This window comes from Hypomesus nipponensis, chromosome 28 (genome assembly GCF_054491055.1).
Source record: "Hypomesus nipponensis isolate SF chromosome 28, ASM5449105v1, whole genome shotgun sequence".
Classification (NCBI taxonomy): domain Eukaryota; kingdom Metazoa; phylum Chordata; class Actinopteri; order Osmeriformes; family Osmeridae; genus Hypomesus; species Hypomesus nipponensis.
Genome location: NC_140388.1, coordinates 812,501 through 817,500, shown reverse-complemented (window position 1 = coordinate 817,500; position 5,000 = coordinate 812,501). Strand labels below are relative to the sequence as shown.

Sequence of the window (5,000 nt, the reverse complement as noted above, 5' to 3'; positions counted from 1 at the left end):
CGACCCTGCTTAGCTTCCGAGATCAGACGAGATCGGGCGTTGCCAGGCTGGTATGGCCGTACTAAATAAGTTGACAACCATAGGCTACTTATCCATATACAGATTTAGCAATTGACAATGCAAGGTGGTCTCTCTCTCTCTCTCTTGTGTCAAAATGAAAACAGCTTCCAGCCCATTTCATGAAGGACTACTTGTGCATATTGCAAGATTTCAGTTTCTAAGTGAATGAGCAAAAGAGCATACAGCACCTGGTATTCCCAGGCGGTCTCCCATCCAAGTACTAACCAGGCCCGACCCTGCTTAGCTTCCGAGATTAGACGAGATCGGGCGTTGCCAGGCTGGTATGGCCGTACGAAATAAGTTGACAACCATAGGCTACTTATCCATATACAGATTTAGCAATTGACAATGCAAGGTGGTCTCTCTCTCTCTCTCTCTCGTGTCAAAATGAAAACAGCTTCCAGCCCCTTTCATGAAGGACTACTTGTGCATATTGCAAGATTTCAGTTTGTAAGTGAATGAGCAAAAGAGCATACAGCACCTGGTATTCCCAGGCGGTCTCCCATCCAAGTACTAACCAGGCCCAACCCTGCTTAGCTTCCGAGATCAGACGAGATCGGGCGTTGCCAGGCTGGTATGGCCGTACGAAATAAGTTGACAACCATAGGCTACTTATCCATATACAGATTTAGCAATTGACAATGCAAGGTGGTCTCTCTCTCTCTCTCTCTCTCTCGTGTCAAAATGAAAACAGCTTCCAGCCCCTTTCATGAAGGACTACTTGTGCATATTGCAAGATTTCAGTTTCTAAGTGAATGAGCAAAAGAGCATACAGCACCTGGTATTCCCAGGCGGTCTCCCATCCAAGTACTAACCAGGCCCAACCCTGCTTAGCTTCCGAGATCAGACGAGATCGGGCGTTGCCAGGCTGGTATGGCCGTACGAAATAAGTTGACAACCATAGGCTACTTATCCATATACAGATTTAGCAATTGACAATGCAAGGTGGTCTCTCTCTCTCTCTCTCTCGTGTCAAAATGAAAACAGCTTCCAGCCCCTTTCATGAAGGACTACTTGTGCATATTGCAAGATTTCAGTTTCTAAGTGAATGAGCAAAAGAGCATACAGCACCTGGTATTCCCAGGCGGTCTCCCATCCAAGTACTAACCAGGCCCGACCCTGCTTAGCTTCCGAGATCAGACGAGATCGGGCGTTGCCAGGCTGGTATGGCCGTACAAAATACGTTGACAACCATAGGCTACTTATCCATATACAGATTTAGCAATTGACAATGCAAGGTAGTCTCTCTCTCTCTCTCTCGTGTCAAAATGAAAACAGCTTCCAGCCCCTTTCATGAAGGACTACTTGTGCATATTGCAAGATTTCAGTTTCTAAGTGAATGAGCAAAAGAGCATACAGCACCTGGTATTCCCAGGCGGTCTCCCATCCAAGTACTAACCAGGCCCAACCCTGCTTAGCTTCCGAGATCAGACGAGATCGGGCGTTGCCAGGCTGGTATGGCCGTACGAAATAAGTTGACAACCATAGGCTACTTATCCATATACAGATTTAGCAATTGACAATGCAAGGTGGTCTCTCTCTCTCTCTCTCTCGTGTCAAAATGAAAACAGCTTCCAGCCCCTTTCATGAAGGACTACTTGTGCATATTGCAAGATTTCAGTTTCTAAGTGAATGAGCAAAAGAGCATACAGCACCTGGTATTCCCAGGCGGTCTCCCATCCAAGTACTAACCAGGCCCGACCCTGCTTAGCTTCCGAGATCAGACGAGATCGGGCGTTGCCAGGCTGGTATGGCCGTACAAAATACGTTGACAACCATAGGCTACTTATCCATATACAGATTTAGCAATTGACAATGCAAGGTAGTCTCTCTCTCTCTCTCTCTCTCTCTCTCTCGTGTCAAAATGAAAACAGCTTCCAGCCCCTTTCATGAAGGACTACTTGTGCATATTGCAAGATGTCAGTTTCTAAGTGAATGAGCAAAAGAGCATACAGCACCTGGTATTCCCAGGCGGTCTCCCATCCAAGTACTAACCAGGCCCGACCCTGCTTAGCTTCCGAGATCAGGCGTTGCCAGGCTGGTATGGCCGTACTAAATAAGTTGACAACCATAGGCTACTTATCCATATACAGATTTAGCAATTGACAATGCAAGGTAGTCTCTCTCTCTCTCTCTCTCGTGTCAAAATGAAAACAGCTTCCAGCCCCTTTCATGAAGGACTACTTGTGCATATTGCAAGATTTCAGTTTCTAAGTGAATGAGCAAAAGAGCATACAGCACCTGGTATTCCCAGGCGGTCTCCCATCCAAGTACTAACCAGGCCCGACCCTGCTTAGCTTCCGAGATCAGACGAGATCGGGCGTTGCCAGGCTGGTATGGCCGTACAAAATACGTTGACAACCATAGGCTACTTATCCATATACAGATTTAGCAATTGACAATGCAAGGTAGTCTCTCTCTCTCTCTCTCGTGTCAAAATGAAAACAGCTTCCAGCCCCTTTCATGAAGGACTACTTGTGCATATTGCAAGATGTCAGTTTCTAAGTGAATGAGCAAAAGAGCATACAGCACCTGGTATTCCCAGGCGGTCTCCCATCCAAGTACTAACCAGGCCCAACCCTGCTTAGCTTCCGAGATCAGACGAGATCAGGCGTTGCCAGGCTGGTATGGCCGTACGAAATAAGTTGACAACCATAGGCTACTTATCCATATACAGATTTAGCAATTGACAATGCAAGGTGGTCTCTCTCTCTGTCTCTCTCGTGTCAAAATGAAAACAGCTTCCAGCCCCTTTCATGAAGGACTACTTGTGCATATTGCAAGATTTCAGTTTCTAAGTGAATGAGCAAAAGAGCATACAGCACCTGGTATACCCAGGCGGTCTCCCATCCAAGTACTAACCAGGCCCGACCCTGCTTAGCTTCCGAGATCAGACGAGATCGGGCGTTGCCAGGCTGGTATGGCCGTACGAAATAAGTTGACAACCATAGGCTACTTATCCATATACAGATTTAGCAATTGACAATGCAAGGTGGTCTTTCTCTCTCTCTCTCTCTCTCGTGTCAAAATGAAAACAGCTTCCAGCCCCTTTCATGAAGGACTACTTGTGCATATTGCAAGATTTCAGTTTCTAAGTGAATGAGCAAAAGAGCATACAGCACCTGGTATTCCGAGGCGGTCTCCCATCCAATTACTAACCAGGCCCTAGCCTGCTTAGCTTCCGAGATCAGACGAGATCGGGCGTTGCCAGGCTGGTATGGCCGTACGAAATAAGTTGACAACCATAGGCTACTTATCCATATACAGATTTAGCAATTGACAATGCAAGGTGGTCTCTCTCTCTCTCTCTCTCTCTCGTGTCAAAATGAAAACAGCTTCCAGCCCCTTTCATGAAGGACTACTTGTGCATATTGCAAGATTTCAGTTTCTAAGTGAATGAGCAAAAGAGCATACAGCACCTGGTATTCCCAGGCGGTCTCCCATCCAAGTACTAACCAGGCCCGACCATGCTTAGCTTCCGAGATCAGACGAGATCGGGCGTTGCCAGGCTGGTATAGCCGTACAAAATAAGTTGACAACCATAGGCTACTTATCCATATACAGATTTAGCAATTGACAATGCAAGGTGGTCTCTCTCTCTCTCTCTCTCTCTCTCTCTCTCTCTCTCGTGTCAAAATGAAAACAGCTTCCAGCCCCTTTCATGAAGGACTACTTGTGCATATTGCAAGATTTCAGTTTCTAAGTGAATGAGCAAAAGAGCATACAGCACCTGGTATTCCCAGGCGGTCTCCCATCCAAGTACTAACCAGGCCCGACCCTGCTTAGCTCCGAGATCAGACGAGATCGGGCGTTGCCAGGCTGGTATGGCCGTACGAAATAAGTTGACAACCATAGGCTACTTATCCATATACAGATTTAGCAATTGACAATGCAAGGTGGTCTCTCTCTCTCTCTCTCTCGTGTCAAAATGAAAACAGCTTCCAGCCCCTTTCATGAAGGACTACTTGTGCATATTGCAAGATTTCAGTTTCTAAGTGAATGAGCAAAAGAGCATACAGCACCTGGTATTCCCAGGCGGTCTCCCATCCAAGTACTAACCAGGCCCGACCCTGCTTAGCTTCCGAGATCAGACAAGATCGGGCGTTGCCAGGCTGGTATGGCCGTACGAAATAAGTTGACAACCATAGGCTACTTATCCATATACAGATTTAGCAATTGACAATGCAAGGTGGTCTCTCTCTCTCTCTCTCTCGTGTCAAAATTAAAACAGCTTCCAGCCCCTTTCATGAAGGACTACTTGTGCATATTGCAAGATTTCAGTTTCTAAGTGAATGAGCAAAAGAGCATACAGCACCTGGTATTCCCAGGCGGTCTCCCATCCAAGTACTAACCAGGCCCGACCCTGCTTAGCTTCCGAGATCAGACGAGATCGGGCGTTGCCAGGCTGGTATGGCCGTACGAAATAAGTTGACAACCATAGGCTACTTATCCATATACAGATTTAGCAATTGACAATGCAAGGTAGTCTCTCTCTCTCTCTCTCTCTCTCTCTCGTGTCAAAATGAAAACAGCTTCCAGCCCCTTTCATGAAGGACTACTTGTGCATATTGCAAGACTTCAGTTTCTAAGTGAATGAGCAAAAGAGCATACAGCACCTGGTATTCCCAGGCGGTCTCCCATCCAAGTACTAACCAGGCCCGACCCTGCTTAGCTTCCGAGATCAGACGAGATCGGGCGTTGCCAGGCTGGTATGGCCGTACGAAATAAGTTGACAACCATAGGCTACTTATCCATATACAGATTTAGCAATTGACAATGCAAGGTGGTCTCTCTCTCTCTCTCTCTCTCTCTCTCTCGTGTCAAAATGAAAACAGCTTCCAGCCCCTTTCATGAAGGACTACTTGTGCATATTGCAAGATTTCAGTTTCTAAGTGAATGAGCAAAAGAGCATACAGCACCTGGTATTCCCAGGCGGTCTC

General features: G+C 46.7%; 14 non-coding genes and 4 pseudogenes across 14 annotated transcripts in view; all 18 read right to left on the bottom strand.

Annotated features, from left to right (window-relative positions):
• LOC146218027 (5S ribosomal RNA) overlaps positions 1-64 on the bottom strand; it is a 119-nt gene extending 55 nt beyond the window's left edge. The window contains exon 1 of the ribosomal RNA XR_014752534.1: positions 1-64. This exon is cut by the window's left edge and continues 55 nt beyond it. This is a non-coding gene — a ribosomal RNA (5S ribosomal RNA).
• A 172-nt stretch (positions 65-236) lies between these two features.
• On the bottom strand, positions 237-355 carry LOC146218026 (5S ribosomal RNA; annotated as a pseudogene).
• Positions 356-529: 174 nt separating this feature from the next.
• On the bottom strand, positions 530-648 carry LOC146218025 (5S ribosomal RNA). Its single transcript, XR_014751541.1, has one exon. It is a non-coding gene; the product is annotated as a 5S ribosomal RNA (ribosomal RNA).
• A 178-nt stretch (positions 649-826) lies between these two features.
• On the bottom strand, positions 827-945 carry LOC146218024 (5S ribosomal RNA). Its single transcript, XR_014751530.1, has one exon. It is a non-coding gene; the product is annotated as a 5S ribosomal RNA (ribosomal RNA).
• Positions 946-1,119: 174 nt separating this feature from the next.
• LOC146218023 (5S ribosomal RNA) lies at positions 1,120-1,238 on the bottom strand. The gene has a single exon (XR_014752321.1). It is a non-coding gene; the product is annotated as a 5S ribosomal RNA (ribosomal RNA).
• Positions 1,239-1,410: 172 nt separating this feature from the next.
• LOC146218022 (5S ribosomal RNA) lies at positions 1,411-1,529 on the bottom strand. Its single transcript, XR_014751519.1, has one exon. It is a non-coding gene; the product is annotated as a 5S ribosomal RNA (ribosomal RNA).
• A 174-nt stretch (positions 1,530-1,703) lies between these two features.
• On the bottom strand, positions 1,704-1,822 carry LOC146218021 (5S ribosomal RNA). Its single transcript, XR_014752320.1, has one exon. It is a non-coding gene; the product is annotated as a 5S ribosomal RNA (ribosomal RNA).
• Positions 1,823-2,006: 184 nt separating this feature from the next.
• LOC146218020 (5S ribosomal RNA) lies at positions 2,007-2,115 on the bottom strand (annotated as a pseudogene).
• A 174-nt stretch (positions 2,116-2,289) lies between these two features.
• Positions 2,290-2,408, bottom strand: LOC146218019 (5S ribosomal RNA). The gene has a single exon (XR_014752318.1). It is a non-coding gene; the product is annotated as a 5S ribosomal RNA (ribosomal RNA).
• Positions 2,409-2,580: 172 nt separating this feature from the next.
• On the bottom strand, positions 2,581-2,699 carry LOC146218018 (5S ribosomal RNA). The gene has a single exon (XR_014752359.1). It is a non-coding gene; the product is annotated as a 5S ribosomal RNA (ribosomal RNA).
• A 174-nt stretch (positions 2,700-2,873) lies between these two features.
• LOC146218017 (5S ribosomal RNA) lies at positions 2,874-2,992 on the bottom strand. The gene has a single exon (XR_014752747.1). It is a non-coding gene; the product is annotated as a 5S ribosomal RNA (ribosomal RNA).
• A 178-nt stretch (positions 2,993-3,170) lies between these two features.
• LOC146218016 (5S ribosomal RNA) lies at positions 3,171-3,289 on the bottom strand. Its single transcript, XR_014752453.1, has one exon. It is a non-coding gene; the product is annotated as a 5S ribosomal RNA (ribosomal RNA).
• Positions 3,290-3,467: 178 nt separating this feature from the next.
• On the bottom strand, positions 3,468-3,586 carry LOC146218015 (5S ribosomal RNA; annotated as a pseudogene).
• A 192-nt stretch (positions 3,587-3,778) lies between these two features.
• LOC146218014 (5S ribosomal RNA) lies at positions 3,779-3,896 on the bottom strand (annotated as a pseudogene).
• A 174-nt stretch (positions 3,897-4,070) lies between these two features.
• Positions 4,071-4,189, bottom strand: LOC146218013 (5S ribosomal RNA). The gene has a single exon (XR_014752642.1). It is a non-coding gene; the product is annotated as a 5S ribosomal RNA (ribosomal RNA).
• Positions 4,190-4,363: 174 nt separating this feature from the next.
• Positions 4,364-4,482, bottom strand: LOC146218012 (5S ribosomal RNA). The gene has a single exon (XR_014751450.1). It is a non-coding gene; the product is annotated as a 5S ribosomal RNA (ribosomal RNA).
• A 182-nt stretch (positions 4,483-4,664) lies between these two features.
• Positions 4,665-4,783, bottom strand: LOC146218011 (5S ribosomal RNA). The gene has a single exon (XR_014751449.1). It is a non-coding gene; the product is annotated as a 5S ribosomal RNA (ribosomal RNA).
• A 184-nt stretch (positions 4,784-4,967) lies between these two features.
• Positions 4,968-5,000, bottom strand: part of LOC146218010 (5S ribosomal RNA) — a 119-nt gene continuing 86 nt past the window's right edge. The window contains exon 1 of the ribosomal RNA XR_014751508.1: positions 4,968-5,000. This exon is cut by the window's right edge and continues 86 nt beyond it. This is a non-coding gene — a ribosomal RNA (5S ribosomal RNA).